The sequence below is a fragment of the Notolepis coatsorum genome, assembly GCF_963971535.1.
Source record: "Notolepis coatsorum genome assembly, chromosome: 5".
In the NCBI taxonomy this organism is placed as follows: Eukaryota; Metazoa; Chordata; class Actinopteri; order Aulopiformes; family Paralepididae; genus Notolepis; species Notolepis coatsorum.
Window position 1 is genome coordinate 69356350 of NC_140169.1, and position 16197 is coordinate 69372546.

The 16197-nt window shown below is 46.9% G+C and overlaps 1 long non-coding RNA gene across 1 annotated transcript in view; it reads left to right on the forward strand.

The window, feature by feature from the left end:
- The window catches only part of LOC311228022, a 63855-nt gene that overhangs the window by 24512 nt on the left and 23146 nt on the right, over nt 1–16197 (forward strand). The gene's annotated exons all lie outside the window — the stretch shown is intronic.

Sequence of the window (16197 nt, forward strand, 5' to 3'; positions counted from 1 at the left end):
CGCTCTGTCGGGGACAATGGAATTTAAGAAAGTGTATCTGCTGTTAAAATGACAAACAGCATCACACTTTAAAACACGTTCATTTTCTAATCCTCACTCCGCAGGAGATAAATGACGTCATGGGATCGGAGGCTAGAATTGACGTGTATTGATTGATTGATTGATTGAAAACTGTATTAACAGATTTCAGAATGGGTACAATACAGTACAGCTCAATACACACAATTGTTAAGGGGATGCAGACCAGAGAAAGTCTTTCGTCTTGTTTACATCAGGGTCCCCCATTTTCAATTCATCAGGACATATATGACATACAGATACCAAGTCCTCACTCAGTGGCAAGAAGCCATTCTCTCTCTCTGATGCATACATAATAAAATAATGTATGACTGAAGTGATGGAGACCATGTTTGAAGGCAAACAAAAGCAAATCCCCCTCAGATCGCACAGCAACCAGAATAAACAGCTTTGTGATAGAATAAAAAAAATGCACAGTGCATTTCCATAGCTGTGGATGTGTCCACTGACACCACTGAGAAGCATATGTTCTGAAGAACCGTTCATGTTCTGAAGAACTGTTCATGTTCTGAATTGTTATTGCTAAAGATTGAGACGATTGGATCAGTTGTACTTTTTTTTGGAATACTTGAAACCCTTTTTTTGTGGAATATTTGATGCAGCCCAGCCTCACCCAGACTCTACCTCCAGCGGCCCCCAGGTAAATTGAGTTTGAGACCCCTGGTGTAGACCTAGTAGTGTAGCTCCACTCCATTGCGAAGTAAAAGGTAGCCACTAGCCAGCACAGCCCGTATTAGCTAGCTACAGTTGCTAGGTAGCTAACGTTAGCCACCCGAAGATCGGTAGCTAGCTAACGTTAGCCACAGCTGCAATGTTATGAGCTATCAGTAGCTAGCCAGCTAGATAACGTTAGACAAGTGAATAGTTTACTGGGCCATTGTTTAATGCTTCAGTGGTGTTAAAAGAGGACCTGCACGCTTGCTATCTTCGGTGCGAATGCGAGGGGGAGGGCACTGCGAGCAGCGTGTGTGTGCGTCAAGCTCACGTTTGATTGGTTAGAATGGTCACTGTCAACTCACTGGCACATACTGAGTGACAAACTACAGTAGCGAATGTACAGAGAAAGGGATGAGGGGGGCCGGGGGGGAGGGGGAGCAGGAGGTTGCACCAGAACAATTATTTGCACTTGCACGAATGCTCCCAATTATATTTTGAGGTTGCACAGATACAATTTCGGTCGCATATGCACCCAAATCGGTCACAATTTCGAGCCCTGTTCTCCCTCCCCAACTCTACCACTGCTTTACCGCACTCCAAAGCCTCACCCCTCTTTCCTAACTGAACTTTCAGATCTCCTGACTATAGTTTCCACTCTCTCCACCAGCCTCCTACTCACCGGTGACCTCAACATCCATGTTGACCAACCTAACTCAAACCTCACACCTGACTTCCTCTCCCTCCTTGACTCCTTTAGCCTCACCCAGCACATCAACTTCCCCACCCACAACAAAGGCCACACACTCGACCTTGTCTGCTCTGCCTCCCTACCCATATCCAATCCTCACCCTATCCCATTCCCACTCTGACCACTACTGCATCCTTTTCTCTGCTCCGCTTCCCCCACCACTCCATTAAACGCACCATCTCTTTCCGTAACATAAAATCCATTGACCCTCTCACCAATGTTCCCTCTAATTATTTTTTGGTCTGAGCAAACACTCAAACCTCCTGAGCAGACATCAGCAACTACTGAGCAACATACATCACCTGCCGATTAACCGGTTAGTTGATAAGCGGCGGTTTGTAAAAAATCTGATAATCTTAATTTCCCTTAATGTCTAACATAAAAATATATACATTTTGCTGATACACAGAGAAATAATACAAAAAGGCATATTATATTCCTTAATCAAATATTTATTTGACCATTGATTGACGATACAGAGCATAGTCCTTACTTTGGCGGTGGCTGTGTGAGTCGTGTCACTAACTTTTGTCTTTTTAGGAGGCTGACTCGTCATTATTTTATTAAGTGAATTATAATGCGACTTCAAGGGTGACCATATTGTGATTTTTTTAAAAGAGGACACTCTGCCTTCAGCCTCAAGATACTTAATCAAAGTTTACTCAAAGATGCCTTATCATTATAATATATTTAAAGTATACCTCCTCTGTATGGATATAAAATTATTGTTTATATTATTTTATATAACAAAATAATATCTCTCTATAACCAAAGTTACTCAACATGCTGTATTATGCCTAAAGTAATCTATCTGACAAATCTCAAGAAAATAACTAAATCAACCTATGACAAAATAATATATATTTTCAAGTCTTACTGGACAAAATAAATAACAAGAAAAATATGATGTAATGTTCTAAATAATACCTCTTCTGTATTAGAAAATCCAGCTTTAAAAAATATATCTTTATCTTTTCATTGTAATGTAAATTATAAAACGGTAACCTCACAAAGATACTAATTTAAAAGTGCACTATGCAGTTTCAGATTTTTTGCAATTAGTGTACTAAACTAATTTATTACACACATAATCCTTATGATTGTATCATAAGCATCTTATCAAACCAAAACATCATTTTGAGGCATCAAAATAGTTTTCAATTATTTTCTTTCTCTCTCTGTATAGCTGTATTCTTCAATCAATTTGGTCAACTTTGCCATCAAACTCTCGCCTCGCACCGCTTTGTTTGTAATGTTTTGCTGTGTCCATGTGAGCTTTGAGATCGTCAGCACCTTTATTAGACACAGAAACATATGGTCAAGCTTTGCACGCGTTGCACTCCGAACTTCCAATTAGTCTCGACCGGGATGATAAATTGGAAATTTTCTCTGCAGTTCATCTGTAATGTACATTTTCGCGTTTGCATTGTGAGGAGCCAGCAATGCTGGTCGGATCTGTCCGACCATATATATATTTCTTTTTTATCCCAAGTTCTCACATTACATTCACCCTGAATGTTAATGTTATCCAGGTGAAAAGTTAACTTCATTCAAGCGAGGCATTGCTATCCTTGACATAAATCATTTGATGTATAATTAAATCAAAGGAAATGCGTTTGGGTCTGAGAGTGTGGCTGGTCTGCCGTTCTGCAGCTGGATACTATTGGTTTGTTTTGGCAAAATTCTTCTGCTCTGTGTGACAATAAATAAATTAATGATGATATGCAATTTAAAACCAAAACTAAGGCCTCAGTATGAGTTTAAGACGTGAACATGGTCATGTTTGTTGAATAAAAAAAAATAGTAAAAAAAAAAAAAAACATTTTTTTTTTTATTTTTTTTTGATCGATTTCAGATGTGCGCTGGAGCGTTTTGCCATGTGCGCGCGCGCGCACGGGCACACCTTAGGGGGAACATTGCCTCTCACCCTGTCCCAGTCCATATCCTCTGCCTTTCCCCCTGACTCCGCACCCTCTAACCCCGACGACTATGCCCTCCTGCTCAACTCCACTCTCTGACTCCCTTGACACACTGGCACCCCTGAAAACCATCACTGTCTCTTTCACCACCTCCTCCCCCTGGTACACTCCGGAACTCCGCTCTATGAAGCAGACCGGCCGCCAACTTGAACGCCTCTACAAAAAAACCCATCTCACCATCCACGTCTCCTCCTACCGTGATGCACTTCAAGCTGCCAAATCTGCCCACTACATCATCAACAGCAGCAACCGCAACCCCCGGACCCTCTTCTCCACTGTCAAGAAACTCCTACAACCCCCGGACAATAACTCGCTCTCCTCCCCTGACCTCTGCAACTCGTTTCTCCTCTCCTTCAATAACAAAATATCTCAAATTAACAGCCCGCATCGCCAACTCCCCCACCCTTGACCCCCTCCCCACTACTCTCACCAAGGCCTACCTCCTGCTCTCATCCCCCACCTCACCGCCCTCTTCAACCAGTCACTATCCCTAGGCTACGTCCCCTCTCTCTATAAACTCGCCGCTGTCACCCCTGTCCTCAAAAAACCCACCCTCGACCCATCCAACCTCTCCAACTACCGCCCCATATCCAATCTCCCATTCTTCTCCAAAACACTTGAATGCATTGCTGCCTCCCAACTCCACTCCCATCTCCAGTCCAACACCCTCTACGAACCCCTTCAGTCTGGCTTCCGTCCTGCTCACAGCACTGAAACTGCACTGGTCAAAGTCATCAACGACCTCCTCATCTCCGCTGATGCTGGTGCCCTCAACATCCTGATCCTACTAGATCTTAGTGCAGCCTTTGACACAGTGTGTCACTCTTTCCTCCTCCAAAGGCTGCACCAACTGGGTGTTGAGGGCACAGCACTTGACTGGTTTTCCTCCTATCTCACTGACCGACATCAATTCATCTCCCTCTCCGGCCACACCTCTTCCCCCTCCCCAGTCACACAGGGGGTCCCCCAAGGCTCAGTCCTAGGCCTCCTGTTCTTCATCTGCTACATTCTCCCCCTCGGTCACATCATACGTAAATACCACCTCAACTTCCACTACTATGCTGATGACACCCAAATTTACATCAGCACACAATCCCCCCACAGCCCTCCCCTCAGTCACATCGAATCCTGCATCACTGAACTGCAAACCTGGATGACCCATAACCTCCTCAAATGAAACAGCGACAAGACGGAACTTTTCATCATCGGCACCAACACCACCCTCACCAGATCCGGACCCATCACACTCACCATCAATGACTCCACCATCACCCCCTCCCCCCTAGTCCGCAACCTCTGTGTCATCCTCGACCCCACCCTCTCATCTGACCCCCATGTCCGCTCCATTGTAAAAACATCATATTTTCACCTCCGCAACATTGCCAAAATCCGTCACTGCCTCTCCCCCCCCTGCTGCTGAATCCCTCATACACGCCTTGATCTCCTCCCGTCTGGACTATTGTAACTCCCTCCTCACTGGCAGCATCACCTCCTGCTCCCTCCATAAACTGCAGATGGTCCAGAAATCAGCCGCCCGCCTCCTCACTAACACCCGGTCCTGTGAACACATCACTCCTGTCCTCCACTCCCTCCACTGGCTCCCGATCAAGGAACGCATCAACTTCAAAACACTACTCCTCACCTTAAAAGCCCTACCTGACTGACCTCCTTCTCCCCTACCGCCCCACCCGTTCCCTCTGGTCCTCTTCCACTCTTTCCCTCACTGTCCCATCATCCAAACTCAAACGTTTTGGTGACCGGGCATTTTCACGAGCTGCACCCTGACTCTGGAACTCCCTCTCTCAGACCATCAGAGACTCTCCCTCACTCTCCACTTTCAAATCCAGACTCAAAACCTACCTGTTCTCCCTAGCATTCAACCTTCCTTACCCATAACCACCCTCCTCCAACCTACCACCCCCTTTTCCCCTGCCCTACGTTCTCTCCTCTCCTGCCCCCCCACCCCCCTCGGTTTCCCTTACTCACTTCCCGACTGTCTCCCCTACTGACTCCTGTATTTTTTATCCGTTACTCGTGGTTTTATGTTCTTGTGTATTCATATTGTTCTCCGTTTCCCTGTGGTTCTATGTTTTTTTTTGTTTTTTTGCCTATTGTCAGTGACTTTGGGTCATTGAAAAGCGCTATACAAAATAAATTAATAATTATTATTACAGGGGATGGCATCATCAACACAGAAATGTATATAAACGGTGACTATCAGCTTTACTGTCCAGGTCAAGATCACTGTCGTCTAAAAATACAGACCAGTCAGTACATTCAAAGCTCCCTTGTAATGTATCACAATCGTTATCAGACCACACACGCAGTTTTAGACTTAGTAGGCTGTCTCTGGATAACAGGAGAATAGCTAGGCATCACAGATAACCGATTGTGATCAGATTGTCCAAGAGGGGGAGCGGCTTCGTAACGTAGCTCTTCTTAACGTTTGTGTAGAACAAATCGAGTCGCCACACACACAACGCAGACGTAACACACGGGTTACATTTGCATCCTAAAATGGCTTACCTGAGCTTGGTCCACCTTGGTTGGTCTCCTTGTTCTCATGCAAGGCCAGTGTTTCCTCTAGGATTTTTTTCAGGGGGGGTGGTAGGCCCCCAAAACGACTAGTGTTTTTGCGGGGCACGCGTGTCCCGCGGATACGTGGTGTCAACAGTGTCGTCATAGACGCGCGCAGTAAGGCGGTTGTTAGTATCGTGCATTTCTCTACACTGAGCTGAAATTAAATGATTGCACATAATTAGGTAAATAAATATTAACAATATTTATTTACAACACATAAATTAACTTATTTACAATTATACATACAGTAGTGACAACACACATATGAACTATTTACAATACGGCGAGGCACATACAACACTCATAACTATTTACAACCAGTGTCAGAGCAGCGCACTCAAGTTGTTCTGAAATTCTGAGGGCTCAGAGTGCACACTGGACGCTCTGACCAAAGAGTCAGTTTATCAGAGCGGAGCAGATTTTCAGAGTGAATTTATTAACTCACCTTAACACTTTGAGAGCCACTCACGGCTAATCTCGTGTTTACGATAGTTACGTTGAAAGCCACTCACGAGATTTCTCGAAATTATTATTATATATTCTTTTTAGCGATCTGAAATCATATTGCATCACGCGAGCCTACCCTAGCCTACCCAAGGGCCGCCGGCGATCAGATGTGAAAAAAGCGCCCCCTATCGTCTCCCAGATGGTAAATCACCCTTTTGGAATGGACTCGATGAAAATGGATGGGGAAAAAAAAATATTCCAGTCCACATTTTCCAGTCCACTGATGCAGCCGGAGTTACCAGAGTTCATTCTGGATCCTCTGAGCCCCGCGGATCATGAGTTCTACTGTATACACGTTAGATCTATACACTTATCGATTTTTTCGAATGGTGATCAGGAATTGGAATATACCATTTGGATACCATCTGATGTCAGGTAAGGAATCTATGTTATCAGTGTTAGGATAAACAGACTCGTTTTCGAGGAGATATACGCTTTTTTGTGATATGTGCTCTATCTGTTTCACTGTAAAATCCATGAGGAAATGAAAGCGGCTATTATCAGCGCGTGGCTCGAACGTGCGTGCGTGCACGTATACTATTGATCATCTAGCGTTTATTTGAAAACGATTCATAAATAGGCCGACAAATATCAACGTTCTGGAATATTCCAGTAAAAGGCGATTATCACAGAATGGGCTGTTTTTCACCTGAAAACGGGCGCTTTTCAAAATGCTCTCAAACGGAAATGAAGCGATAAAAAACCAATCTGCCTTGACAACACTGACTGGAAAATGATTCTTTGATAAGCGACGGGCAGATTAGACACATAGCCATAATTTAAAACATAGATTAGGCGATATTAACGTTAACATTGGGAGTGGACCGTGGCATTCAAGGGGGTAAAAAGGAAAACACTGCGTGGCGCTCAAAGTGTTAACTAGGGCCCTATGAAATCCGTGTTTATCTTTCCCTGTTTTCGGATATGAATTTTCCTGTTTTCGGATTTCTCCGTTTTTAATTTTTCCGTTTTCAAATTTCTCTGATTTTATATTTTTTCCTTTGGATTTAACAAAAAAAACCATACAAAATTATGTTTTTAACTAACTTTAATAACTACATCTGCAAACAGTGCCAGTTGTAGTTCAATGTTCAGTGCCAGTTATGGTTTGTATGGTAGGTTATGAGGTTTCTTTTTTCCAATTCAGTTCAGTTCAATGCAGTTCAACTGCCAGTTAAATATAATACAAAATAATACAAAATAATAATTTGTTTAAAAGAAATCAGAAAAAAACTGTAAAATGTAATTTATTTCAAAGAGATGTCCTTTAAAGGTTCATGCTTCTCCCCATCTCTGGCTGACATCACCATTGTGATACATGATTGTTAGGCCTTTGTGTTTTCCTCAGTGAGGGATTCTCTTTTGCCGGTCAGCAGCGTTTTGAACTTGCTGAAGCTTCTCTGTATAATAATTTTTTAAGTTTAAATATCAACATTATCTGGTCATCCTCAGTAAATAGTAAATACTATCAAACTAGCCAAAGACCAGAGTTGGGACGGACACACACACACACACACACACACACACACACACACACACACACACACACACACACACACACACACACACACACACACACACACACACACACACACAGAGAGAGACTGCGACGTGTTACGCGCAACGCTAGTCAGTCTCGGAGTTGTCTCGGAATGGATTTGGTAGCTTTTTTCTGCGTCTCCGTAGACTGTGCCGCACCACCGTTTTAAAGTCTTAGTGAAGATTGATTTATATGAAAACCTATTTATGTATAATTTAGCTAGCTCGCCAACGTTACTATGATTAAAGCAAACTAAAAAAAATTATTTTTAATTTTTTAATACATTTTTTTATTATTATAATTTTTTCTGGCGGGGCGGGCCGCTCCCCCAAGGCAATGGTAGGGGAAACACTGAAGGCTCTATAATGCCTCAGCATCGGTGAGGTGTTATTGTTGTATCCAAGTTATTTTGAACACAACAGACACTTCACCTTTTAATGTAACAGAAATTAGAACAAGGGATACACTGTGTTGTCACATTTATGAATATGACTATGTGCATACTTAGGAGAGAGATCAGCTCAGTTAGTTATTACTATGTGCATACTTAGAGAGAGACCAGCTCAGTTAGTTATTACTATGTGCATACTTAGGAGACAGATCAACTCAGCTCAGTTATTACTATGTGCATACTTAGGAGACAGATCAACTCAGTTAGTTATTACTATGTGCATACTTAGAGAGAGACCAGCTCAGTTATTACTATGTGCATACTTAGGAGACAGATCAACTCAGTTAGTTATTACTATGTGCATACTTGGAGAGAGACCAGCTCAGTTAGTTATTACTATGTGCATACTTAGAGAGAGACCAGCTCAGTTAGTTATTACTATGTGCATACTTAGTTAGTTGAACAGATAGCAAACAAACGGGCAATAAATACCTAAGTCGACACAATGTGAGGTCATAGGTAGGGATGGGTACCGACCGAATCACGTCTGTACTACTGAGTACCGATTCACGTGAGATATATTTTTTAAGTCTGATGACGTCAACGTTTAGTTTACCGCGAAACAACCTATGAAGTGTGCCGCACGATCACACGCACAATACACGCTTACCTAGGATTTGACTTGATTCAACAACAAAGCAGTCGGGGCAATGGCAAGCCGAAAACGGTTGCAAGTGTTGTTACACTTTACAAAGCTAGATGCAGACAACGCGTGCTGCAATATTATATATTATATATTAAGGCTGTCAAAGTTAACGCGTTAACGCCCGATTCTATTAACGGCACTATTGTTTTTAACTCACGATTAACTTTTAAGAATTTTTTTCCCTTCCCCCCCCCCCCATAGACGTCACTCAGGTGTATTATTGATGCTCTCATTGATACTATGTTTGTAGGCCAAGGGGTGCTTGAGCACCTGCCTTTTTGAGCCTCAACAAAAAAGTGCCTTTTTTGAAAAAAAAATAAAAAAAATATTTTATTTTTATTTATTTGTTTTACCATTGCGCATATAGACTGCCCTTCCAACTGAAAAAAATTCAGGATAGAATCAAAATATTAGGTAAAGAGAGAGAGATGCCCCATATTCCATTGCAGTTTGCACGGCTTCCTCACCGTGCCTCTCCGCGGACCTATATATTTTATGCATAGCGTGGGTGGCGATGATGATGATAGAAACCGCTGTGGCGCATACAGTTGAATGCTGGTATTACACTCATTGAGGGATTTGATTTGATTTTTAATTAGTACATACAATTTATACAATAGTATAAAAACAAGGGGTACAAGGATAACATGTGAAAGTCTTTCGACTTGTTTCCAACATGGTCCCAAGAAGAATACAATAAATCACAAAGAAAGAGTTAAGAAGATAAGATAGATACAACAAGTAGATAAAATAGACAACACAATTTTCTGAAAGAGCCTCATTACAGCATGTCATGTTCCTGTTCTTCAAGAGTGGTGGCCAAGCACCCTCTGCAACCTATTGTTGCAGATGTCGCTTCACACCCCTCTTGAAGACAGCAATAGTGGGGGCGTTTTGGATGGCCCTGGGCAGAGTGTTCAACGAAGAAGTCAAGTCCGATGGGATTTGGGAATCTCAAATACAAATCGGGATTGGAATAAAAAATGCATTTATATTAAACAATACAGAATATACAGCACTTCTTGGGGTCTGTAGGGTAAGCACTTATTCCCTCCCCCCTGAACATTTATGGAGATGTGTGGGCCTTTTAAGTCAGTGATAAGTGATAAGTGAGCTCCTGCACTGATTATTATAGTTCAATATTCAATATTTGATCACCAAAACCCCCCAAAAAGCATAAAAAGGGGGCCCACCGCCCGAAAGGGGCCCTTAAAAATCGTGCTTGCGAGCTACGCGCGCTCTGTTAATATATACACACAAGTAGGCCTGCCACGATAACACATTTTGCTGGGCGATTAATTGCCCCCGAAAATATCGCGATAAGCGATATTATTGCGACCGGTTAGAGAATTTTTTTTTTGGAGACATTTATTTCATAAAACTTTTATTTTGAAGCCAACCGCTCCGTCTTTTCCGGTGTTTTAGACTTTTATTTTGAAGCCCACCGACCGGACCGGAAGTATTGTTGCGATTATCAGGTACTTTGGGTACCAGAAAAGTCACGTGAAACACTGCAGACCACTGATTGGTCAGAATAGAGACGCGTCTCTAGGATTTCATAAGCATTATGTTTGCAGCAGGCACAAGTGCAATAAACAAAGGATACAGTCACTGTGTATTCTGCCTCATTTATTGATTAAACAAAACCGACATCAACACAATTTGCCACCGAGCGGAGAGTTTAGTCTCGCAAAAAGATCGCTGACTTGTTAAGGCTTGTTGTTAGGTTAGGTGCTAATGTTGTGCTAGCGTTTTAGCATGGCTATCGTACATAGCGTTATCAATATAACTCGCTATTGATTGTTTGTATGAGTAACGTTAATGCTAGTAGAATAGACACAACGTGAGGTAATCACCATCCATTTTAAACCGGTTATTACCTAATGCTAACGTTAGCAAATAGACGCGACTGGTAACGTTACAGCTAACGTTAACGCTTGTAGAATAGACACATTGAGAGGTAACGTTAGCGTTAGCAGAATAGACACAACGAGGGTCTCGTTAATGTTGTTATTGATTGATTGATTGAAAACTGTGTTTACTCTGTTTGTATGAGTAACGTTAATGCTAGTAGAATAGACACAATGAGGGGTAACGTTAGCCCCACGGAGCTCCTGTGCTGTGCTCTGTAGTAAAGCCAGCGGCCCGCCTCCCAACACGGACAGTGACTGACAAGGGGCACTGGGTCCGCCTCATTAAAACAAACGCGCAAATAGCAATTAATCGCGCCCGTCAAAATCATTGCATTCATTTTAATTATCGCGGCAATTAATCGATTTATTGCTTATCGCGGCAGGCCTACACACAAGTATAGTGCCCTTTTCAGCCTCTGAGCAACTGCCCCTCTAAAGTCCTGTGCACGTCCCTGTGTGTGTGTGTGTGTGTGTGTGTGTGTGTGTGTGTGTGTGTGTGTGAGAGAGAGGGAGGAGGGGTGAAAGAGATGAGGAAGGGGCAAGAGAGTAAGAGAGCTGGGAGAGTGTGTGTGAGAGAGAGGGGGGGTGTGATTACTCAGCCCTTGTGTGGGTGAATGTAACAAGTTCCTAACATTTTCTTTCCCCTATTATTTCATGCACACTTTATTCATTGTTTTAAATTATTATTTTGTGGCGATAAGAAAGTAGCGAGCCAGAGACGTGGTTCGAGTTGAGGTACTTTACTTCTCACTCACATAGCATTTACAAATAACAACAAAGTTAACCCGGAACCGGAAGTGGTATTTAACCTGTCCCCTAAACAGTAAAACCCACACTCTTAAAGGCACAAGCCCACCTCGGTGAATGTCTCTTAATATAGGTCACCACACAGGCCCCCCCAGAATTCACCAATACAAAAACTGCAACTAATTAATAGCCAGTGAACAGTCCATCAGTGAACAGATCACAGCACGAAATAGTCAACGTGGAGGGGGACGGATCAAGCGGCCGAACCGACTGCGCTTAACCAGAGGGGGATTAAGGGAGATAAGCGGGACCAGCGGCCGGGCCCCGGAAGGGGCCAAGGCCGGAACAGAGGATAGGGCAGGGGTCTGAGCCGAAACCGGGGGGCGCCCCCGCCGCGGGGGCAGGGCCAACCTAACTGGTTCGTCCTTGTCCAAGTAAGCAGGCTTAAGACGGTCTATAGTGACCCGCTCTGGCCTGCCTCCCATGTCCACAACAAAGTTTTTAGTGCCTGCCTCCAGGACACGGAAAGGCCCGTCATAAGGGGGCTGCAGTGGGGTCCGATGGCTGTCGTGCCGGATGAAAACATATTTGGCCAATGGCAGGTCCCTGGGGACGTAGGACTGGGGAAGGCAGTGGCGGGATGTTGGAATGGGAATAAGGGCATCGGCAACACCCCGGGACACTGTTCGATGGGAGGCGACGGACCAGGACGCTGTGGCCTCCGGAAGAAACTCCCCAGGGACCCGCAGCGGCTGGCCGTACACCAGCTCGGCGGACGAGGCCTGGAGGTCCTCCTTGGGGGCAGAACGAAGACCAAGCAAGACCCACGGGAGGCGGTCAACCCAGTCGCCATCCGTAAGGGCAGCCCGAAGAGCGGCCTTCATGTCCCTATGGAACCGCTCGCAAAGTCCGTTGCCCTGCGGGTTGTACGCCGTAGTGCGGTGGATCTTCATCCCCAGGTGCTCCGCAACTGCAGTCCAGAGCTCCGAAGTGAACTGGGGGCCCCTGTCGCTTGTGATGTCCCCCGGTGTGCCAAAACGGGCTACCCAGCAGCCGATGAACGCCCGGGCCACCTCCGCTGCCGTAGTGGATGACAGTGGAACAGCCTCCGGCCACCTGGTGGTCCTGTCCACCATGGTGAGGAGGTGAGTATATCCATGGGAGGGGGGCAGGGGGCCCACCAGGTCCACATTCAAATGGTCGAACCGCCTCTCCGGCACTATAAACGGTGCCAAAGGGGCTTTGGTATGGCGGTGCACTTTGGCACGCCACACATGAGCTAGCCCAGGTCCTAACATCCTTCCGGAGGCCAGGCCACACAAACTTGACCCCCACCAGCTTAGTCGAGGCCTTCACACCTGGGTGGGAAAGGCTGTGGATCATGTTAAAAACCCGGCGCCGCCAGGCCGTAGGCACCATAGGGCGCGGTTGGCCAGTGGAGATGTCGCAGAGGAGAGTGGCGTTAGCTGTGTCGAACACCACATCCTCCAGCTGCAGTGTGGTAGGACCCGTCCGATAGGCCTGAATGTCTGAGTCCGTGGCTTGGTCTGCCGCCATGGCGGCATAATCGAGTCCCAAGTGGACGGACCCGATGACCGCCCGAGTGCTGAATGTCCGTGGTTAACTCGGAGATCGCCGATAGCTGCCGCTGCTGACGTCCCGACCACGGCTCCGAGGTCTTGGCCATGGAGAACGTTAGCGGCTTGTGGTCCACAAAGGCATTGAACTGGCGGCCTTCCAACAGGAATCTAAAGTGCCTGGTGGCGAGGAACAGACCCAGCAGTTCCCTGTCGAAAGTACTGTACTTACGCTCGTTGTCGCGGAGCTGTTTGCTAAAAAAGGCCACGCCCACCCACTGCTCGCACACCGCCCCCACTGCATAGTCAGAGCCGTCTGTCGTGAGGGCGACCAAGGCAGTGGGAGAGGGGTGCGCCAGCAGAGCAGCGTTGGCTAGCGCGGTCTTGGCAGCCCCAAAAGCGCTGTCCATCCCCGAGGACCAATCTAACTCCTCCTTGGGCACTTTGCCCCGCAGGGCCTCATACAAGGGCCGCATGAGGTGGGCAGCATGGGGAAGGAACCGGTTGTAAAAGTTCACCATGCCCAGGAACTCCTGTAGAGCCTGTACGGTGCGGTGGACGAGGAAAACTGGCAACGGCCTCCACCCTGGCGGGGAGTGGGGTGGCTCCCTGTGGAGCGACATGGTGTCCGAGGAAAGTGATGGAGGACTGCCCGAACTGGCACTTGGTTGGGTTTACGATGAGGCCGTGTTTACTGAGCCGCTCAAACAGCTGCTGGAGGTGTGTCATGTGCTCCTCTATGGACGTACTGGCTATAAGAATGTCATCCAAGTATACAAACAAAAACGGCATGTCCTGGAGCACAGAGTCCATCAGGCGCTGAAACGTCTGCGCCGCCCCCATGAGCCCGAAAGGCATTCTTAGGAATTCGAAAAGCCCAAAGGGTGTAATGACAGCCGTCTTTGGCACATCCCGTGGATGGACCGGCACCTGGTGGTAACCGCGCACCAGGTCCACCTTGGAGAAGATGACAGCCCCTGCCAGGTGGGTAGAGAAGTCCTGTATGTGCGGAACAGGGTACCGGTCGGGGGTTGTGGCGTTATTAAGGCGACGGAAATCGCCGCAGGGGCGCCAACCTCCGCCAGCCTTTGTAACCATGTGTAATGGAGAAGCCCACGGGCTGTTCGAGCGGTGCACAATGCCAAGTCGCTCCATGGTGGAAAACTCCCCCCTGGCGATTGCCAGCTTGGCTGAGTCGAGGCGCCGGGCCCGGGCATAGACTGGGGGGCCCTCTGTGGTAATATGGTGTTCCACACCGTGTTTGGCCACTGCAGATGAGAACGTGGGTGTGGTGAGGTCAGGGAACCCGGCGAGCAGGCGTTCATACGGGTCCCCGGTGGCAAGTGTGTTCAACAGGCAGAGAGCTCCGCCCCCCCCCCACCGCCCCAAGCGTGCAGGGGTAAGAGGAAAAAGAGAGGGCATCGATCAAGCGACAGTTTTTAACATCTACCAGCAAGCTGAAAGCACAGAGGAAGTCTGCTCCCAGGAGCAGCGTGGACACCGCAGCCATCACAAAACCCCAGCCGAAACGGCGCCCCCCAAAACACACCTCCACATACCTGGTGCCGTAGGTACGTATGGGCGTACCGTTCGCTGCGTCCATCTGGGGCCCGTGTCTGCCGTCCATGGTGTCCACGCCCTGTGCCGGCAGGATGCTGCGTTGCACGCCCGAGTCCACCAGCAGCCGCCGGCCAGACAAGGAGTCGGTGATAAACAATAGCTTGCAGTCATGGCCGGCACCCACAGCCACTAATGAGCGCCGGCCCTGGCGTTTCCCTGCCCCTTGAAACTGCATGGCTTGCGACACTGCTTGGCCCTGTCCCCAAACCTGGCATGGTAATAGCAGAGCCCATCGTTGGGTTGGCGTCGGGCTGTCACCGCAGCCGCGGTGTCTGTATAGGCCTCCAGTGGTGGGGCAGAGGTGCCCTGGTGGGGCAGCAGCGCATGGACAAACTGCTGCTGCCTGTTGGCCAGGAAAACCCTGTCTGCTTCTGGATAGTCCTTGGTGGAGGAGAGGAGGGAACTCGCCAGTGCTGTGCGCACAGGCACTGGAAGCTGTCGCAAGAAAATGTGAGTAAATAGAAAAGAGGGATCAGCTGATCCCAGTACAGCCAGCATTTTTTCCATCAACTCCGACGGTTTGCCATCGCCGAGGCCGTTGAGGGACAGCAGGCGGTCCGCTTTCTCCAGTTCTGACAGCTCATACAGCTTCAGAAGGAATGTCTTTAGCGCATTGTACTTGTCAGCTGCCGGCGGATCCTCCAACAGCATCATCGCCCGTGCCGTCGTTGAAGCATCCAACGCCGCCACAACATGAAAGTACTTAGTTAGATCTTGTGTTATTCCTCTCAGCTGGAATTGGGCTTCGACGTGTTGAAACCACGGCCGGGGATTATGCTGCCAAAAGTCGGGCAACTTGACGGTCGCAGCGTAAATGTTCGCTTGTAGCATGTTAGCGTCGTTAGCATTCGGTGCGGGTGCTTGCGGTTGCGCGACGCCGTTGTTTTCAGACATAAGGCTAAATGCTGTTAACGTTACAAATGTTCTTCACAGGGTCACCAATGTGGCGATAAGAAAGTAGCGAGCCAGAGACGTGGTTCGAGTTGAGGTACTTTACTTCTCACTCACATAGCATTTACAAATGACAACAAAGTTAACCCGGAACCGGAAGTGGTATTTAACCTGTCCCCTAAACAGTAAAACCCACACTCTTAAAGGCACAAGCCCACCTCGGTGAATGTCTCTTAATATAGGTCACCACAATTTATTTATTA